The 22,436-nt window shown below is 39.4% G+C and overlaps 1 pseudogene across 1 annotated transcript in view; it reads left to right on the top strand.

Annotated features, from left to right (window-relative positions):
- The window catches only part of LOC311602023 (ras-related protein Rab-43-like), a 163,359-nt pseudogene extending 147,164 nt beyond the window's left edge, over nt 1-16,195 (top strand). The window contains exon 2 of the transcript in view: nt 15,634-16,195. The product of the transcript in view is annotated as a ras-related protein Rab-43-like (transcript). The remainder of the gene's footprint in view (nt 1-15,633) is intronic.
- The last annotated feature ends 6,241 nt before the right edge of the window (nt 16,196-22,436 follow it).

Genomic DNA, 22,436 nt, shown 5'->3' with positions numbered 1-22,436 from the left:
TAATTATAAAGGGAAAATAACACTATATTATTTCCTTCCCCAGCTCCATTACCTCCATATCAGCATAAGCACCAATTTAAGACCAAGAATTGGTTGTATTAAGTAACCAAAGTTATGAATCCAATTCAATTTTGTAGTGTCTGTGCACATAGACTTCTCATTCAAGTCTGTAAGTAAGGTTTTTTTTCTTTAGTGTTAGTGGAGTGTCAATGCCTGATATAGAAAATACAATTTTCTTGTGGTCTGGGAGATACATTTTGCTTCTTCTCTTCTCTTGTCAAGAACATTAGCAGATATAAATAGGTAGTTGATGTAGAAATGTATAGCATTTCTTTGAAATGAACTGTATTCCTTAGCTTTTACAACAATCTTGTAGCTACTGCAATATTTTCTGTGATCTTTCCTTGTAATTTGTGGTGAGAATTTAAAAGCATATTTGGAATAACACATGATTTCCCCTAAAGAAATAAAGACAGTATAAATCTTATATTTTGGGAACTAGGTGAAATAAAATAACATAAACTTTCTGTGATGCCTTCTCACTTGCTTTTCTCTGTGTACCTGAAGTCCAGAGACACTGAAGAAGTACTTGGGACTGATCAAGGGCTTTTTCTTGGTGCTTTGGGCATTGTAATTTCACAGAAGTTGAACCTAATTACATATCCTTTTAAGAGACTCCAGGAAGTTCCCAGAATACCCTTCCTCAAGCCACCCACACTGTTTTCTCCTATTTTTGAAGTTTTAGTTCTTTGAAATTGTCCCATGGGACCAACACGCTGCAGAAATCAGAGTTCTCAGACACTGACTCTTGCTGTGATCTTATCCTCACATAGTCTGTTGTGATTTTTTTTCTTTAGTGGCAAAAAAGGCTTCTCATATGGTACAGACATCATTCTGGATATGTTGGCCACCCAAAGCTCAAAGGTGGAAGAACAGACCCAGAAGAGGTATTTTTAGAAAATTATCTGATTTGTAAGAATCAAGAGTCATCAAGATTTTACTCTTAAATGTCACAGTAGCTCATTCCCTTAATATTTATTATCTGGTGCCTCTTTGTTCTTTTTGTACTGAATGGCATGAACCATATTTTCAATTTAAAGTAGAAACCTGTTTCATGTTAATATACTTTAATGTTGTCTGAAATATATTTTCTATACACTGGGGTATAAAGTTAGAAGAAACTATGAATTTATCTGTTTGCTGCATCAAAAGAATATGAAAATGGATCTTATCTACATTATCTCATATTACTTTGTAGCAAATAATATAAAGCTTGCTTTAAAATAGCTTCCTGATCTCTAAAAATATTCTTTAGTTGTGGAAGTGGTTGGAAATAGCATATTTTCAAAAGAAATTCATGCTTTTATTTTCAATGGAAAGAAAGTTATGCAGTATGCTAAATAGAATTTTTCACAAAGTCTAGGATTTAACTTTTAAAATGCTGCACTGTGATATGTTTATCTTGAGGCTTCATGGTTTCATCTTTTCTCCCTTTCTGCTCTCCTTCTTCCTTCCCTCCCCTCCTATTCCTTGTCTGACCCTTCCTGTCATAGGGGTTTATCCAAGCTTCATATATGTTAGCAAACTTCATTCCTTCCAAGTTTTAGCAAGGGCTCAAGACTCGACCTTTCCAAATGTGATGTGCCTATAAAATTCTGTAACATTCAGAAACTAATGAAACAGCCCTCAGATGGAGATTCAGGTGATTCTAGATACCCTGATCAAACAAATTTATTCTGGTGAAAACTCACCTACCAAAAACTCCACTCCAGCTTTCTACAGTTTCCATTTTGTGTTTGTTTCACTTAACAGGCATGAGCCTTGTTGGAGTGACATTATTGAGTTCAGTGCTGTATTCAAGTGTTCTGAGAAATAAATGAATACATTGTGTTTTGGAATCTTCTGTTTTAGAGTTTGAGATACTTTTCGTTGTATAAAAATTGCAATACTTAGTGTTCTGTGTTTTGCTTTGAGACAGTTCAAACTACAACCATTGTCAACCTCTTCCTTTTATTGTTTGACAACATTTTTAAGAGTCAAACATCTGCATATAACATGCTTGGTCACATAATCTTTTGAAAATCCAAAGGCACACAAATATGAAATATGTTTCAGTCCTGTTATCAGTCCTTCTTATAGCAGTTTACACAGAAGAGACGAGTATGTTTTGATTGTTACACATCAAAATGTTTCTCTGTTTTATTCTGACCAGGATCCTTGTATAGCATATTTTTGTTTCCAATATTGTACTGATGAACATGATAATACTATAAAGATTTATAGAAAAACTTGGTGAAATTATTCTTGATATGACTTGCTCTTGCACAACCAGTTCAGGAGTTCAAGCCAGTTCATAAAAGCTTATTTGATTGACCTTATAACGCTCCTGTTGGAAGATAAATTGGGACCCAGTGAAACTTTCTTCTTTCAATAGTGTGTATGACCAAGAGGGACCAGTAAAACATGTGATTTTCGATAGAAATGGGAAAGAGGAAGACATTTAAAGTGCTCTTACTAGAGAAGTCTTGATTCATTAAATAATATCACCTGACTGGCCTCCTTAGGGGGCTTCTATAAGTAGTGTCATTGGAAAGAGTACTTAAAGGTGAAATAATCAAGAAGAGTTACATTGCCTGCAGCCATAAATTCCCAGGATTAAGTGGTATTCTTAATAAATTCAAAACTAAAAGAGAGTTAAAAAATTTTAGTTCCTGGGAAATACTAGTACCTATTATTATGAGTAGTAATAAATCCATTAATCATACATTAGACTGAGGTAAATTATCTAGTAGAGCATTGTAATAATTTGTAACTAAGGCCTTCCAAGTACCCCTGAGTGGTCTTTTTTTTTGGTAGCTTGTTTGCAGCTCTTTCAGGTACCTTCAGGGGTTCAGGATTCCTTGACTCCTAGTTTGAAGAAGTCTGCATCAGTAGACATTTTCACAAATGAAACCTCATCATTTGAAAAAATCATGTCTTCTTCAGTTATTTAGAGTTAATGCTAGCTTCAGACTTGACAGAATTATCCTGATGGTCACCACAAGGGGATGATGGAGACTAATTGTGAGCATTGTATCCTCCTTTCAAATCTTGCAAGAGGCAGAGGGGCCCTTCTTTGTTAGCTATTCAGAAATCCCGATAGTCATATTTCATTTCAGAAAACAACTCGAACATCTTGCTATATTTAGACATCTTGACGTAGAAGCAAGTTCTTTATTTTTTATTGAAAACTATTTTTCTTATATATTCTGATTATGAAAATATATGATATTCTAATCCAAATATATAATGTCTGAAATCAATGTTGTAGTTTCCCAGACAGGAAAGGACATCCCTGGAGCTGGGGACACACAGATCCAGGTGCCCTGCTGCTTTCTCCCAGGTCCAGGAGTAGCACAAGTCCAGGGCTTGCAGCCCCCTCAGCTGTCTGCCTACTGAAATGTGGACTCCTCCTCCTGCTTTCTCGAAGGCAGCATCTGGATCCAGGTGGGAGGCAGCATCCCAATCTCTGAACCATGACTCTGCTGGCTCCACAGTAGAGGTAGGGTGAAAAAATAAGATAATACAGGACCAGGTGCCAAAATGACAGAACCTCCAGTATGGATCCAAAACACCAGCAGCCTTCAGTGTTCCTCTGGACTTCTCCCACTACCTTGAGATAGCTCTGGACTCCAGAGACTTGCAGATCCAGCCTTTGTCTCAGCTCTTTCCTGGACTGAAGGGGACATTCTGGAAGCTAGAGACATACAGTTACTGCCCTCCTGCTCCTTTCCCTACAGCTGTCTCCCAGGTCCAGGGATCCCAAAGGATAGCATGCTTGCAGCCCCCTATGATTTCCACCTACTCATGCTCCAGTTTCCAGTTCCAAGGGCATACCACTCCTGTAATCAGACCTCGGATTTCTCCAGAAAAGTAATTCCTCCTGCCACATAATAATCAAAACACTAGATCCACAGAACAAAGAAAAAATATTAAAAGCAGCAAGGGAAAAGGGCCAACATATAAAGGCAGACCTATCAGAATCACACACACCTGACTTCTCAACAGAGACTATGAAAGCCAGAAGTGCCTGGGAAGATGCCATGCAGATACTTAGAGAGGAAAGATGTCAGCCCAGACTACTATACTAAGCAAAGTTTTCAATCACCACAGAGAAAGAGAGAAAATAAGATATTCCATGACCAAACCAAATTTAAACAATATCTATGCACCATCCCTGCCTTATATAAGACAGTAGAAGGAAAACTTCAACCCAATGAGGTCAATTACACCCAAGAAAACACAAGATATAGATAACTTCACAACAGCAACAGCAAAAGAAGGCAAGCACACACATTATCACCACCAACATCACTATAAAATGAACTCATAATAATTGTTAACTAATATCTATGACCATCAATGGTCTCAATTATCCAGTAAAATGACATGGGCTATCAGAATGGTTGCATGAACAGGATACAACATACTGCTGAATACAATAAACAGACCTCAGGGACAAAAATAGACATTACATCAGAATAAAGGTCTGGATAAAAGGTTTTCCAAGCAAATGGACCGAAGAAGCAAGTTAGAGTAATGGTTCCACCCACAATGGGCTAAATCTTCACAAATCAATCAGTCATTAAGAAATTTTCTTAACAGGCTTGCCTACAGCCTGATTTTATACAGACATATTCTCAACTGAGGTTCTGCCTCTGAGACGAATGTAGCTTGTGCCAAGTTGACTAAAATCTAGTGAATGCGACAACTATCCAATATAATGCACCAAAATACTCATCACATTTACAAATTTAAATAGAAAGCTATAAATGTAGAAATTTAATGCCCAATCCATTATGAAAGCTAGGGAATGGCACAGTTTCACAGTTTTGGTTGAATTTAAAGGAAAAACTTCCTGTTAAATGCAATGATTACAATTGATGTGCAGCTTTTAGGCCCCTCAATTTCAGAGGTCATTTAAGCCTTTTTAGTTAATACCTTTGATCAATAAATGAAATAGTCGGGTTACTATTCCTGATTTCAAACCTATTTCAAAGCCTTTTTCGAACCAGAGAAGAGCTGTCCTCACAAGAAATCATATTTCTATCTTCCTTCTGTTTTCTGAAAAATTGCCAGATCTGCATTATGGACTGAGGCAGTCTACCAAGTTCTGCTTCTCCTCCATTTTAGGTTCTCTTGAATTATCCAAGAGTAAAGGTCCAATACTCATTACTAAGTCCCCATATTTCCTTTCCAGAAGATCTCACTAATTCTAGTACAGCAGAAATTTATTTAAAGTAAAATATATATGATTTAAATTAAGGCCAAAGATTGTAAAGTACCTGTAAAGTTTTATATTTATATTATAGCATCAATCAACCAATATATAAAGTTTTATGGAAGTCCTATGTAACAGTCCTGTAACCAGAGGCAGCTTTTTAGGGCCTGCTTCAAGAACATGTCATTAGGGTGTCTTGTTTAGAGGTTTTATTACTGTGATAAAATACTTTGACTAAAAGCAACTTGGATAGAAAAAGGTTTATTATACCTTAAGTCTTCCAGGGAGTTAGAGAAGAAACTCAAGGCAAACATCTTGAAACCGGAACTAACGGAGGAGCCATGGAGGAATGCTGATTACTGGCTACATTTCCATGGCTTACCTAGCCCGTTTTACTGCATTATGTGGGCCAACCTGATGAGAAGCAGAACTGCCCAGAGTAAGCTAGGCCCTCCTATATCTGTCATCAATCAAGAGGCTGTACCATAAGCTTGCTGGCAGGCACATGTATGGAGGTATTTTCTTAGTTGACTCTAGCTTGTGTTCAGTTGACATAAAACTCTCCAGGACACAGGATGTCCATTACTTCTGGAGAAATTGAAAACAACAATTAAATAACGAATTTTCTATACTTTAGTAACTATTGCTCTATGCCCAATACTTTAAAATTATTATTGTTATATGTATGTATGTATATATATATATATATATATATATATATATATATATATATGTGTGTGTGTGTGTGTGTGTGTATGCATACATACAAATCTATAAGTACAACCCATAGAGTACATTTAGTCTTGTTTATATGTATATGCGTTTAGGAATGACTCCTTGGTATTTGATATCAGGGCTCTCATCCCTGGAGAAGATCGTTACTCCATCCCTTACCAGCCATTAACTGTAGCTTTTAAGTGCAAGGCCTTCTGAGATTTCTCTCATTCACCTATGGCATTCCCTAAGCCTTGAGAACAGAGGTTACATTATACATGTATCAGTTAGTGCTGGACAGTTCATAGTCATTCGTTGTCTTCATTTTGACCAATTTTGAATTTCCAAAATGGTCTCTATCTGCTGCAAAGAGAAGCCTTTTTGATGAGTAATGAGCTATACATTTCTCTGTGGCCACGAGTATTTTAAATGTCTTACGAACGTATACAGCTTTATGAAAGTAGCAGTGGTCAGTTCTCCTCTATGATCCATAACTATACAAGCTACTGTTAGTTGGCTAAGTTTTTAGTACCAGACACAAATTCCCTCCTATTGAAATAACCTGAAGTCCAGTTAGACAACTGTTGCTTCTTGTCATTGTATAAGTGCCACTATTGTGCACAGTAATCTTAAGCAATGTTGATAATAAAATACATATACCCCTGATATTGTGTAGTCTACACATGTCCTCAAACCCTTCTCTTATTGTCCTAGTGTAAATTGCTTTGGTGATAAATGTAAAATTGTTTTTCTTTTGCCTATTTGTAACTTTGAAATCACAAATTACCATTTTTTGTCCTTTAATATGGTAGTATGCAAATTATTAAATTTTGTAATACCTTTGTCTAGCTCTGTTTAAAACACTTTCAGGTATGTATTGTTTTAAAAATATTGCATTTAATACTGGATTCTGCATGAAATGGTGTAGACTGATAGTTTGTGAACTGTTACTGTTCTTATTAAGCTCATTCTCTCTCTTCCTCCCTCCCTCTCCCTTTCTCTCTCTCTCTCTCTCTCTCTCTCTCTCTCTCTCTCTCTCTCTCCCCCTCCCTCTCTCTCTGAAGTGAAGTAGGGTATATTTATAGTGACAAAATCTGGGACATGGCCTCTGACTACCTCATACATATAATCCATCCAGAAGTAAGTACAGGGATATATAGATGCTCCTATAATTGTTGCATCCACTCCCTCTACACTCCTTCTAATTCTGTATATTGCTTCTGTGTGATAAAACTCAAGTGTCTTAGACCAGCAACAGTGTTCAAGCATAAAGGACTCCTGCAGTGTATCAGTTTAAGATTTACTTTTTGGCTTCACAGTCCAAACTCATGTTGGGATAGTATTTCAATACTTGGCCACTCAGTGGCTTGTGCAAATCTGGAACTGTTCTTGGAGTCATTAGTTGCTGATCCTGTCTCTTCTTCCAAAACTACTGGAAGTGTTAACTGTGATAATGTCACCTTCATATTTTTCTCCTAGTCCAATTATAGTGTGGATGCATGGACTAGTGATGACTCAATTCTTTCCACTGAGATGTCCTCAACCACATTTTATCTCTATTTCAGAAACTGACATTTGCCTTCCTATTAACTATGCTAATCAAACTCCAGAGAATGATAGTTAAGCCAACTCAGAGTTTTTTTAATATCTGTCTCTGTTCTGTAACACAAGGTCACACAGAATAAGAAGAGAAGGAAAATTCAGGATGCTCTTGTGTGCTCAACTAAATGTCTGACTTATCATCATTGCTGCTGCTTGGGAAAGTTGAAAGGGAAGCCAGAAGCCATGGTAGCCTGCATACTCTAGATGCTGTTCTCTTTCTCCTGTTTTTAAAATTTCAGTCAATTCTGGAGCATGAGGATTTGTGGGTATTCTAAAGTTGATTCAGTTGCTTGTAATATTTTTCAAAAGCATGGTGCTCATAGTTATGTGTTGTTGAAATTATTTTAGCAGTTACTTTACTACAGCCAATCCTGAACTAATGTAAGGAAAATTGTGTCACCACTGTAAAGGCAGAGGTACCTGGGAGAATGGAGCTGATAAATGAGACAGACTAAATTCTTATGCAATAGCCAAGTTTATTAAGAGAATTAGATAATATATTCTCTGGAGATAAAGAGGAGTCAGATGAGTAAAGTATATAGTCACAAAGGCAAGCTATGTGTGACAAACAAACCACACTTGACATGCAAGCCACATGCAGAAAAAATGTTTTTTTCATAGAGGCATATAACTAAATTACAATAGCCAGTTATAAAAAATAATCTAAAGTAAATTTACTTCTATATGCTATACCCAATTTTAAATGCCAATTAAAGAAAACTATTGTTTTCACTTTCACTGTACTAAAGTTGGTGTTAAAGCAGAGCTTTTTAGCTCTAACTAGTTATCTAAAAACAAATAATACAGGTTATCATTATCACATCATGTGTGAAACAATAATGGCTTTTTTTTATTTGAGATAATTCTATAAATATGTTTTCAATTACATAATGTCCTTTAAGCTTTGCTCTTAACAAATCCTGTATTTTCATACCATTAATTATACAACATCAATGGCAATTACAAAATAAATGCCATGTGCATTCAGAAAACAATTGACGGTAATGCAGGCATGTAGTATGCAGTGCAAAGTTAAATATATGAAAGGAAGTGTGTAGAAAAAGCAAAATAAAACAACAAACATAAAAATATAAATTCAGGCTGTCATTGAGAAGGTTAGGGCTTTTTTAAAATTTCAAATCCAGCCTCAGAACCATGATTTTCCCTTTATGAGTTAAGAGAAACCAACACTTGAACAGAAGAAGATAAAGTATTGGATTGGAGTAAGGTTATAGGTATGAAAGGAAATAAGAATGAGCTACCTTAGAACCTCTACTATGGGAGGGTCCAATTAAGGTTTGGCTGTCATGCTGTTTCAGTGTAAAGCCACTACTCAGCTGTGCAATATGGAGAAAAATTGGGTCATCAAATTTTTCCCTTTTCCTGGAAGTTTTCCAGTGGAATGTTTATTTTCAAAGTATAACCCTAACTCTAGATTTTTTTCTAAAGAAAATCTACTGAACATTCACTGCCGCATTCCAGTATCCTACCTTGGAAACAAGCATCCAACTTGGTGTTCACATATATGTAAGGACATACATATACATGCATATTATTGTCACTTCAGATGGAAAACACAATTTCCCTTGGAAACCACTTAACTGCAAAGGTCATAAGTCCTACCACACACATTATTTTTATAACTACCCTCTAATAACTAGATAAAATAATCCCATATACGGCATAATTCTATTGCACATTTAGAATACAAGCAGTACATTTTACTAAAGCATTTTAATTGAGCAAGGGGTAGAAACTATTTTACTCCTAAATATACACCTTGTATATAGGCACAACCTAGTTCTCTTTTCTCCTTTCCTTGTTGTATACTAGTTCAGATATATAGAATTTCTTTCTTCTACTCCTTTAGATTACATGTATATCCCAAATTTCTGAATTTGTCAGTCAAAAATATGCCACATTTTATACATTGGTGAAGGAATATGGAAGATTTCCTTGTGGAAAAAATAAGGTTGCTTATTTTTTATCACTTTCCTCCATATTAGGAATGAGCAAAAGAAACGTTATAAATAATAGAAAGTACTGGGAAAATGAGCAGGGATTTTATGATAGGTAAGAGAAGAAGAAGACATCTGTAATGGCAAATGACAGTGTTGAAATATACATGGAACAAGACAAAGTAAAATACAGAGAGAGGTGGAGAGTGTCATAGTTCAGATGAAGAATGGCCCCCATAGCCTCATGTATTTGAATACTTAGTCACCAGTTACTGGAGCAGTTTGGAAAGGATTAGGAATGTGGCCTTGTTAGGGTATTACCGAGATGTTGCCTTTGAGGTCTCAAAAGATCATACCAGGCCCTAGTCTCTCTCCCTCCCTCCCTCCCTCCCTCTCCCTCTCTCTCCCTCTCTCTCTCTCTCTCTCTCTCTCTCTCTCTCTCTCTCTCTCTCTCTCTCTCTCTCTCTCTCTCCTTGCTGTCTCTGTATCAGGGTGCAAATTTTACCTAGTGCTCAACCACCATGCCTGCGTGACTACTACCATTCTCTCTGACATAACGATCATGGACTCATCCTCTAACATTGTAAACAAGTGCCCAGTTCAATTCAAGGCTTTCTTCTCTAAGGTGCTTTGGCTACAGATTCTCTTCACAACAATAGAACAGTAACTATTACAGAAAGCAAGAATGTGAGAGCAAAGAGACAACTTGTATAGCCTAAGAAAGGGAAAAAACAATGAATTTAAGCATGCTATTTTCATTGATATTTCTTTCAGGGTAACAATTTCAGAAAAAGAAATGAATAATTTTGTTGTTCACAGAACATGAGCAAATAAATCCAACGAGAAAGATTGTATTAAGAACATTATTGTCACTACTGCTATTATCATTTAGCCAACGAAACATCATAGTCTATGATTTGGAGGTTATGTCTATGAAAAGTGAACAAGAAGTTAAGACCATAATATTAGTATAAAAATATTAAAAGAATCATGTAATGATATCATGGCTCTGATTTCTTTGAGGAATTCAGTATGTTTGATCTTGAATTAAGGACAACAATGAAAAGATAAATTTGCAAAATTTTGTATCTGCACCAATCAGAGAAAATTATTTTTAATAAGAATGCAAGTAACCTGTCAATATTCTTAGATTATCATAACTACTCCAAAACTCGTATATACCCCCAAACCACCAGGAAGTCATTTCATGACACATCTTCTTAATTTCTGATTTCATAAGTTAAGGTCAGTGCTGCAAGGTTTGCATTTGTAGCAAGATCTTAGATAATAGTGATGCTGCTAATACTGGAATCTGGTACAGCGATATCTAATGGGACTAGTAAAAGTCATAAAGCCAGTACAGCTGCTTGACAGAGATCCAGCAAATCTGAGCAGAGTGAAATAATTGCTGTGCTGCAGTCTTCCACTCTTTTGGCCTTGATCACTATGTGTCACATGTTTGGGGAGCTTTTATTATTTTTACAACTTGGGAAATATGGAACCAATGAAAATGTTCTTACGAATCATTTATGCCTTCTCCCAGGAGTACTGCTTCTAAACTTTCCAAGGGATGTCCTGACCTTACTACTCCTCCCATTTTTAGGCATATATCCTTATCTTGTCCTACTTGAAGGCCTTCCTTATGCTCTGGAGGTCGTGACTCATAATTTACAGACCTCCTTTGACTAAAGGATACTTCTGGCACATATGTCTCTGCACTTACTCAGGAACAAGATAATCAAGACAAAGTAAACTTTAAAAGGTAAACAATATTCAGTACATAAGAGAAGTTAATAGCAGATCAAATTAAAAGCCTCTGCCTTATAATGATAGATGATAAATGGTATGGATAAATGGTAAAAGAATAAAATAGTAAGGCATACTTTTCTCATACAGGACCAGTGTGGTAACGTATGACTGAGAAACAAAAGAATATCAAGATTATACATATAAATAAATTCTACAAATATATAAAAATAAATGTATTATTGCAGAAATTGAATAATAACTGCAGCATCTATGGCCTGAAATGTTTCTTTCACCTAATGACAATTAGCAGTCTGAGGGGATAAAAGTTGATACTACATTACTAGGGACATGTCAATCTGCCCAGGCTGGCTTGGAGATTTTCTTTCTGTCTAGTGCCCTTGAAACCACAAAAGTTACCAGCTTGAGAACAGATTGCCACACGTTGGCAAAATATGCCCTTGAAACTTCAATATTGTTAAAAGTTGGGTTGTGGGGTGGTTGATGAGGAAAAATGATTATAAAAGATACGTTTGTTCTATCACAGTTTATCAGTGATGATTAAACCCATGAACAAGCAGAAGTTAAAACATGTGTCCTGGCACAAAAATGATCTGATCTATGTTTTGGAACAAGCATCTATCCCTGCCTACTGAGTTCTGTACAAATAAAGAAGCACTCTGATGGCCAATCAATCAGGCTGTAAAACTCCTCCCAAGCCCCGTGCCTGAATCAGTCCTCCCTTGCTGACTCTTTATCTCTTCTGCTGGACCTGGCCATCACTGGGGCTGGCTCCAGCAGGGATAAACTTTGAGAATCACTGTTCTGTGTTATTTGCAGGAGTGGTACTTCAGGGTAATGGTAGTTTTAGGAACTGTGATGGTCATGGAGAAGTTAGCTATTCTAGCTACTCTATTACTAAATTTTCATGAAAAACTGTAAGAAGAACTCATTTACTTATTTTTCTACAACAGTACACATCTGTACAAAACTTCAATCCCCACTTAGCTTATTTAAATATTTTTTAAAAATTTAAAAGATGTTTCAAAAACAGCTAGCAGTGGTGATGTACTTCTGTCTGTGTAAGGTTCCTATAAAATATTTCTCTTGAATAAGCATAATAATATAATAACCATCTGAGGTCTCCTTGACATTCTATTTTAATATTGAAAAGTAAATTCTGACACATATATGTAACTAATACATTCTCCCTAAAGATAGATCTGATGCTTAAAATATCAATCCACCTGACAGAAATCAAAATGGCATTGAAAACTTAACATTTGGTATAATTACCATGATAAAAGTTATACCATAATATTGATTTTACTTAGCAGTCAACCTGCATAGGAGATGATATGAGAAAATCAGTAAGTGTCCCTTATTCAAGAGGGAGCATATATAAAGTCTATGTCAGTGTTTTCAACCTTGTGTGTATACTATAATAAATGAAATAATCTGAAATGTGAGTTTTATGCATATCAATTCAATTTGGAATGGACATTCATATAATTCCAGTATGTGATAATTACTACAAGCTTAAAGTATAAAATGTACATGTTGTCATGATTTTCATGTTATAACCATGGGTTAGATGCTTTCTATGTTCAGGGTCTTGACAGGCTCAAAGCAATATACTAGGCAGAGACTTTACCATAGCTGAGGCCCAGAGTCCTCAGTGACACTTAGTGGCTTACTGGTTGTTGACATTATTCAATCACAAGTGGTTGCTGGACATAGTTCCACATATCCTATAAATCACACAGTATTCTCCATAGTCCCCCCTTTATAACATGTCAGCTTCATGTCCAATAGGACTATATGCGCGTGTCCTACTTACTTGATCTGCTTCTGGTCCTTAGATGCTTTCAAAGATTTCAGTAGACTATACCTGGCCCTCTAAGGATAATCATACAGTTTGTTGACTTAAATTCAACTAACTAGCAGCTACAATTCACCTAGAGGTTTTCTTTACTCTTGCCAAACAGTGCAACCTGAAAATCGAAATCATTACTCACAATATTTACAGGCATAACTTACATTCAGAGGAATTAACTAAGGTTTCTGAGTACCAGAGATTGGAGTGAATGGATCTAATACTTTTAAAGTCATGAACATAACAGGCAGACAAAATTATGAATCACAGATTACATCTAAAAAGTAGGGAGAAAAGAGATATCCCTGTAGCAAGGAATGTACAAGGCAGAATATTATGTGTTTATACCAGTACTGGAACACTGCAAGGAACTAACTAAAGTGATGTTTGACTTCCTTAAAATTAAATCTGAATTAATTAAAGGATGTAGTATGATCGGAATATAATTTTGTTTAATTTTTTCAGGTCATGAAAAATATCTTAAAATGACACATTTTAGTCTTTCATTCTACATTGAAAGAATAATGAAGTCCTGAAAGATTTGTGGACATCTTAAAAAGTAGAAATACCCTTGTAGTAAAGGCAAGATGGTTTTAAAGTTTGGAAAAGATAAAACTCTATATTTCAGATTTAAAAATTCTTTCAACTTGGCAAATATGTAAAGTAATGAAGGACAGTTTTGAGTTACATGATATTAGTATATAAAAAAAATTGTCCCAGCAGAAGTAAAAAAAAACACTAGAAATTATCATAATGAGTGAGTTCACCCAGAAGCAAAAAGAGACAAACGGTATATACTCACTTATATCAAAACACTAGTCCAAGGGATATGTCCCATGAAAAACTTTACTTACCAGGAAAGTGGGTCAGAGGAGAGGACATCCTATTGAGACTTTAGGTGAGAGTAGCATGGAAGAATGGGGAAATAGTAGGATCCACAGGGTCCTGGAAACCTACAAGAAGAACTTTATGACAGGCAGATCTGGGTCCTGGGGTCCTCCTCAAACTAAGGCACCAGCCAAGGAGAATATAGGCAGTAAACTTTGAACCCCTACCAAGACCTAGCCGACGAACAGGATATTCTCCACCGTTGAGTGGAGAGTGAGATCTGACTCTCACACGAACTCTGGTGCCCCTTTTCTGACCACGTCCCCTGGATGGGGAGGCCTGATGGCACTCAGAGGAAGGATAGCAAGTTACCAAGAAGAGACTCGATACTCTAAGAGCATATATAGGGGGAGGAAGTCTCCCTCAATCACAGACATAGGGGAGGGGAGAAGGGGAGAAGTGGGAGTGAAGGAGGAATAGGAGGATACAAGGGAAGGGCTAACAATTGAGATGTAATATGAATAAATTAATAATAAAAAAACTCACCTAATTATTATGAAAGGGATAAAAGTGCTTGCATCTGAGGTGAGGAAAGCTTTCTTGATTCAAATTCTGATGAAAGTACCATCAATGAAAACTCTTACAGCTTGACTGAGGAAGAGAGAATTGGTAGATAGTTGCTTAACTAAGGGTGTGGTTATGGGAGAAGAAACAGGTTCTTTTAGGATGAGAGGGCTATCTTGATGATCTCTCCCAAATTTGTAAAACCAAGGCAGACCCTTCTTTAATGAATATTATGACATCTGTAGATGTTAAAGGAAGATTCCAGGTTGATGTTTGGCATGAAGAGCTAGGATAAAGTTTCTGAAGGAAAAATGTACAAATTTAATAAATACAACAGAGTTGAGCATTGTACTAAGCACCAATTATCCCAACATTTGAGAGGTAAGATCAGTAGAATCAGAAATTTAGAGCCATCTTCAAATACATTTTCAAGTCCAGTTTGTACTGCATGAGATATTCTCTCAAAACAAACAAACACACCACAAGAAACAGAAATTTAAATTAACCCACTATCAGCAAATTGATCTGAACATAGAAGTATCTAAAGTTGTTCTATGCCTGGTAAGGCTGTGAAGTGAAAATATCATGACTACAGCATCGCATACATGGCTGGACATTGAGAAAAAGTGTTGTGTGATCAACAGAAATAATGATGGGCATTTATGGATTTTGGTCATAGTGGTCTGCTCACATACACTTATATCTAGTCATATAAAATGTCTATGCATGCTATGTAGTAATGTCTTTGAGCGTTACCAACACTAATCCTACATATGAGATCAAGAACCACACAACATTTGACACTTTTTGGTTCTATATTCCTGATTGACAGAAAAGTGTGAGGTAAGGAGAACAATTTTGCTAAGTGGTTTACTGGCAATTTCAGTTTAGTATCTTCTGTATCTGAAGAATACATTCATTCTCATAGTAATCCTAAACCATATAATGAAACTCAAGTTCACACAAAAGTGATTTAACTTATGAAAAAGTAGGACCGCTCCACGTAGCCAGGCTTCTGGCCGCCTGGGGCGCATGGACCTAGGCCCATGGCTGTCATAACCCCAAGTCGGGTGCCCGCTCCTAAGTCCAAGACTCTGGCAGAGCCGTGGCAGGCCCGGGCCTGGGGGATCAGGATGAGCACTACGATTTCAGGATGAGCACCAGTTCAAGCTGGTGTTGGTGGGCGACTCGAGCATGGGCAAGATGTGTGTGGTGCAGATTTGGGACACGGCTGGCCAGGAGCGGTTCCGAACCATCACCCAGAGCTAATACCACAGTGCCAATGGGGCCATCCTTACATACGACATCACCAAGAGGAGCACCTTCTTATCAGTGCCTCACTGGATCGAGGATGTGAGGAAGTAGGCAGGCTCCAACATCGTGCAGCTGTTGATTGGGAACAAGTCAGGCCTTGCTGATCTCCAGGAAGTCCCGCGGTCGGAAGTACAGAGTCCGGCCGAACACTACGATATCCTGTGTGCCACCGAGACCTCTGCCAAGGACTCCAGCAATGTGGAGGAGACCTTCACCAGAGTGGCCACAGAACTCATCATGAGGCACGGAGGCCCCATGTTCAGTGAGAAGAGCACCAACCACATCCAGCTGGACAGCAAGGACGTTGCAGAGACCTGGGGCTGTGGGTGCTGACTCGGGGGGGAGGGGGCACAACAGGCAGGCAGAGACCTCTCCATCTTCACTGGCTATGGCCTGTCAAGCCCTACCCTTCAGAGCCAACCCTCCAGGGCACTGGCTTCTCTAGGGGGAATTCCACACCCCTGGGCTGGACATTGGGTAGGAAGGGAGAAGCAGGGTATCCTGTGCTGAGGCTATTGGCCCAGGGCAGGATGCAGACCATCCCACCAACCAGCATCTGCTCCCTCCATGTTCTTCACATTCCAGGGCAAGCCTGAGCCTTCCAGCATATAGACTATGATGGGAAATGGGCTGGCTGTGTTGCCTAGCCCCCTCGTGCTGGTTTTGACCTTTTCCTGCCTTGACTGTTCTCCAGGGATGTGGCTGGTATCACATGTTCTTCCGGGTCATTCTCTGGCCTCTAACCAGAGTGTAAAAAACACATCAGTTAGACCCACAGACTGGTGCCGAGCCTTGTCCTTGGGAGGCCTGAGCTCACCGGGTGGAAGCAGCACCCTCCCTCACTGCCAGCTTGGAGCTCCTCGCTCCCTGGGCCTGGCTTGCTGCCTTACCAAGACCTCTCAAGTTTTTCTGCTTTTCCATGTAGCATCTCAGTTTCCCTGACACAAGTGTAGGGCCAGCGGGGGACTGTCTGCAGGCTAACGGCCCAAAATGTTGCCAGTCAGGTTGCAAAAGCGGCCAATCTGCCCGTGTAGTTGAGGAGGGAGATAAGAAAGTGAAGGAGTAAGAAGCAGTTTGCACGGACAGCTCACTTAGAGCACACGCCAGGCCCTGGTAGCTTCTGTTGTGTCCCAGGGGCTAGGGTCGTGGGCCCTGTGGATGACAGCTTCTCCCCATATGGAGAAATTAAGTCCAGAGCTTCTAGGTCCCCATGGTCCTGGTCTGGTTTACAGTTTCAAAGCAAAAAGGTTGATGATCAGAGACATGGTCCTTAAACACCTCACTGGCCCTGTGCCTGCCTTAACCGGTGCTTTCTCTGGGGTCAGAAGGAAAAGGTGTGGTTCTTAGGGTGCAGGGCTGTCCTCTGTGGGGTTCTGGGATAAAGCAACTAGGTGCAGGAATTGAGCCAGGGGATGTTTCTAAGATGGTCCTAAGCCCTTCCACCACCTCACTATAACCCCTCCCCCCTTACCCTAAGAAAGAGCCTGCTTTTAGACCCACAGGAAGGTCACATCAGCCTCCAGGGCTCAGTCTAATTTAATATGGATCAGGGATGTTGCCTGCATCTCCTCCTGCTGGCATCCTGGCCTTGTCACCTATCTCAAGCATTCTGGTCTGTCAGCCCCCTTCCTAGCAGGGATAGAAGCAGGGCTTTGTGGCAACTACATAGCAGCCTAGAGAGACAGAACTGTGATGAACTAGATTACCAGGACTAGACTCACTGCTCCATTTCGGATAGGATTAGCCGAGCCTCGTTCTGACTGTATCTAAGGTGGCCCCAGTGAACCAGGGCTTGTTCGGAGTACTTCTCAGGTGAGGACCATTGTGTCTGCACTGGGTAGGAGCTGCAAGTAGCTGACTGACTGCCTTTCCTGGGCTTGATTCAGTTGAGAAGGTCCTGTTTGTTTGTTTCAGTTGCCTCAAACTCCTGGCAGAGAGAGCTGGTTCCTTCCTTAACCCCTCCATGGGTGGATAGTACCACATCACTGAGATTGTCCTTTACACATGGTCATTAGAGGTCCTCTGGCATCGGTGGTTCCATAAGCAGATCCTGTTGGGCCAATGTTTCCAGGGCCAGGCAGGAAGGCAGCCTTGACCTTGCAGAGTCCTGCTCTTCTGCTGGTGAGGAGCTTGCCAGGTCTTGGGTGTGTGTCTAGTGTTCAAATGGAAGTCCTATTTGAGGATGTGTCTGTCCATTTGAGCCACTGACCCTTACATAGCTACCCATGACTGCCCAGCAAGCCTTGCTCTTTAGCAATACTAGTGTCAAGCCCAGCCAGGACACTGGGGCCCTTCCATACTTAGAGCCTAGAACAGGAAGGTCAGAGGCCTTTTCCTCTAGGCAGATCTCTACCCTATCTTCCACAAGATGGCTCCTGACTGGTGATTGGGCTTACTTGCCACCCTGAGCCATGAGCTCCCTTCCCAGACTCCAAGGCAGTGTTTCTCAACCTGTGTGTCATATAATAACCCCTTTGGGGAGAGGACCCTTACACAGGGGTTACCTAAGACCATCAGAAAGCACAGATACTTTACATTATGATTCATAACAGTAGCAAAATTACAGCTATGAAGTAACAATGAAATAATTTTATGCTTGGGGTCACCACTACATGATGAACTAACTGTATTAAAAGGTTGTAATGTTGGGAATGTTGGGGAGCACTGCCATAAATGCCTAAGCTGCCACAGATAGAACTAAATAAGCTCTGCTTGGCCTTCTTCACTGGTGGTTTCTTGGCTCACCAAGCCAGCAACCAGGAAGACTGTTTCCTTCTCCATTCACAGGAAGATCACCTCACTCCCCTTTCACAATCCTGGGGTGCTAAGGTGTGTCTGAGGCCCTGCCCTGTGCCCTTGAGCAGGAACAGTCCTCTAAGGATTTAGCCCAAACACCAGCTTCCTTGAGCCCTGCACTCCACCCCCACTCCCTTCCAGTTCCACTGCTGGACACAGGTTGAAAGGCCAGGCCTGGGTCCCTCACCCAGTGTGAATGACCTACACACACACACACACACACACACACACACAGCCTGCCCACCTCTCTACTCACTGTCATGTCCGGGGCCAATGTGCTGTCCCTCTCCCAAATCTCTCTGTCAACCTGCCTTCTTACAACACAGAATTGCACAAGTGACCCAAAGCACACATCTCTGAGGGGAGACAGCCCCTCCTCAGCCACAGACCTTATCCCCGGTATCCTGGCAAGGACGAGTCCTTGCCTTGTTCGCCGGATTACGGCCTGGTAGGGCCCCTTGAGTCCTGGACTGAAGTTGGCTCCTATGGTGAAGCTACAGCCACCATTCCAGACAGTAGTGCCAAGGCTCTGGCCCTCCTCTGAGGCACCTGCCTTCTGAGCCTTTGCCAGAAGGAGCCCCCGGCCTGAGGACTAGAAAATAGCCAAGCGGGAGAGTCAGGAAACAAAACCAGCTGCTTTCCTTCCCTTGGACTGGGCTTAGCCACCAGCAGCTCAACACCTCTGGGGCAACAGAAGTTTAATCCCTTTCTCTTCTTTAAAAGTTCCAAACAGCAGGCACAGGTGGAAGTTGAATGCTGCTTGGGAGGGTGAGGGAGTACCCACAGAAAGGCTGGTAGGGCCAGGGTGACTGCCGCAGGACTAGAGTGAAGGATTATGGTCTTTCTAAAGGTACCAGAGAAGGGGCTCTTATATCTCTTCCGGTGTCTGACACCAAGGACACAGGCTCCAACTGGGGGAGTCTACAGGAAGCCCCTGGTGCATACTGAATTGGTTGCCCTGTCCCAGGATGCTGCCAGTGGTGGGCCTCTAGCCAAGCTCATCTCTGCAGGGCCCGAACAAGGGCAGATTCGCCAGCCCAAAGATGCCATGCACGCTGGGGAAATTTTCACATTACCTATTTATGGATATGTAAATCTTCTATCAAATATATTTTTGATACATGAAAAGTTGCCTTTCTGGATAAGTCAGAGCCAGTGTACAATTCAATGATTAAACATTCCTGTACTGAGAAAAAAAAAAAAAAGAAAATATTATTGGTGACACTTTATACAGAAATAATGCTTTGTTTCCCCTCTGTCATGGAGATGATATCAATTATATTGTTAAATTTATTGTTTTACATCAGGTTGATGCAAAGAACACTTATATGTCCAAATTTGTAAGTTTGAAAGATAATAGAAGGGGTCACTAAAACAATGAAATAATGGTTTAGGAAGATTTCCAGGTTAATTAACATTTTTAATGAATTAATTCTTAAGTAATACAATGTTAAATAAAAATATTCATTCTGAACCATTTTCTTTAAGATGGCTAAAGATGAAATGATTTGGTGTTAAGATAACAGATTACAAAAAAAGAAGAAATTAATTAACTCATGCATCACATTTTAATTTTATATTTAATAGTTGATTTTCACATGGGAGAGTGGAGAATAACAATTTGCTACTACTCATTTTAGACCTACTTTTTGGTGATGTTTCTATGATGACAATCCTTTTTTCAGAAACAATATGTCCATATACTTGATAATTACCTCAAAAATTATTCTTTCCAGGACATATTTGACATGTGTGTCTAGAATGTTTCATCATTTTTAATGTTCTATCTCATGGTACATAGACTCTTAAAAGTAAATATTATGGAAGGCAAATTTTCAAAGATATCCTAACCTAAATTTCCATCCTCTGATTGAATAATCCATAAATGCCAATTCATTTGCTTTGCTTATGTAAATATATATAAAATATTTTACAGAAGTAATTATGCTTAACAATTTGATTAGCTTAAAGAAGTTGGCCAGTGGCTAACACCTTGGTTTTTTTTTTGTTTTGTTTTGTTTTTGTTTTGGTATATTTCTGAGGAAACAAATCAGAAAATCATACTAAAATTTATTGTGATGGTCAATCTTGACTGTCTATTTGATATGATTTGAAATCACCTAGAAGACATATCTGGGAATATCTGTGAGGCATAGTTTGGATATTTAACTGAGACTAGAAAACATATCATGAATATTGATGGTATCATCTTGTGAGCTGGAGTCTGGGATGAAGTAAAAGGGAAGAGACAAGTAAGTTAAGCATCATTTTTCCCTTTCCACTTCCTAGCTGGATGTGTGGGTTATGTGCCTACAGCCATTTTTCTATCTTGTTCAATTTGATTTCTACAAATGGTGAACCAAATAAAACCTTTCTTTCCTTAAGTTGTTTTTGTCACACATTTTGTCATAATAATGAATATATTAACTACTAGATAATTGAAATTGAACATTTGGGTTGGGGTAGTAACATGGAAACCTAATGCAGTGGAAACTTTCAGGACTATGAGAGTGACCCTAGCAATTTGTGGATAAATGGATTGAGCTAGAAATGATCATAATGAGTGAGTTAACCCAGAAGCAGAAAGACTCAAATGGTATATACTCACTTATATCTGCATATTAGCCCAATAGGCATGTCCCACGAAAGCCTTCCCTTACCAGGAAACTGCGACAGAGGAGAGGACATTCTAGTGGGACTCTAGATGAGAGAATCATGGGAGAAAGGCAAAGTAGAAGGACCCAGAGGGTCCTAGAAGCCTAAAAGTAGAACATTATGATAGGCAGATTTGGGCTCAGGGGTCCCGCTCAAACTAAGGCACCAGCCAAGGACAATACAGGCGGTAAACCTTAAGCCCCTACCCAGATCTAGCCAATGGACAGAACACTCTCCACAGTAGAGTGGAGAGTGGGATATGACTTTCTCACATACTCTGGTGCCTCACCTTTGACCATGTCCCCTGGAGGGGGAGACCTGGTGGCACTCAGAGGAAGGACAGCAGGTTACCAAGAAGAGACTTGATACCCTATGACCATATACAGGGGGAGGTAATCCCCCTCAGGAACAGTCATAGGGGAGGGGAATAAGGGGAAATTGGGAGGGAGGGAAGAATGGGAGGATACAAGGGATGGGATAACCATTGAGATGTAACAAGAATAAATTAATAAAGGAGGAAAAAAAAAGAAACAAAAGTAAAAAAAAAAAAAAAGAGAGAGAGAGAGTGACCCTAGCTAAGACTCCTAGTAATGGGGAATAAGATGGCTGAATAGGCTAGTTGTGTAACTTGGCAAGGCTTCTGGTGGTGAGACACCAACTAAGCCACAAAATCTTTGACCTACATTTTTTCCTGCCTGCAAGAAATGCTGGAGTAATAGTGGCACAGAATTTGTGAGAGTTGACAACCAATGGGTTTGAAGTATCTTCTAGCTTCATGTTCCTACCACCATACCGCTCGACCATGATGGACTCTTACTCATGTGAAACCATAGGTAAAATTTTTGGGCCGGAAGGCTGAAGATGATGCTCCAACTTTATAGAGAGTTTTGGGTGACTACTCAGGTAGAAAACTGTCTCTGCCAGGTTCTCATTTAAGAAGCTGATAACCGGCATCCCCTCTATACTCAGGTAATCAATTTTATTCCTTCTCAAGTTTTTGTTGGGGTTGAAGACCAGATAGTTTAGTTTTACTATTAAGCTTAGTTATTTAGGTCTAGATAGATGTTTTAAGAGTTAATGATGAGAAATGATAGATATTGATTTATATTCAGAATTTTAGACT

This window comes from Acomys minous (genome assembly GCF_964271855.1).
Source record: "Acomys minous genome assembly, chromosome: 7".
Classification (NCBI taxonomy): Eukaryota; Metazoa; Chordata; class Mammalia; order Rodentia; family Muridae; genus Acomys; species Acomys minous.
This window is presented reverse-complemented; position numbering and strand designations above follow the sequence as displayed.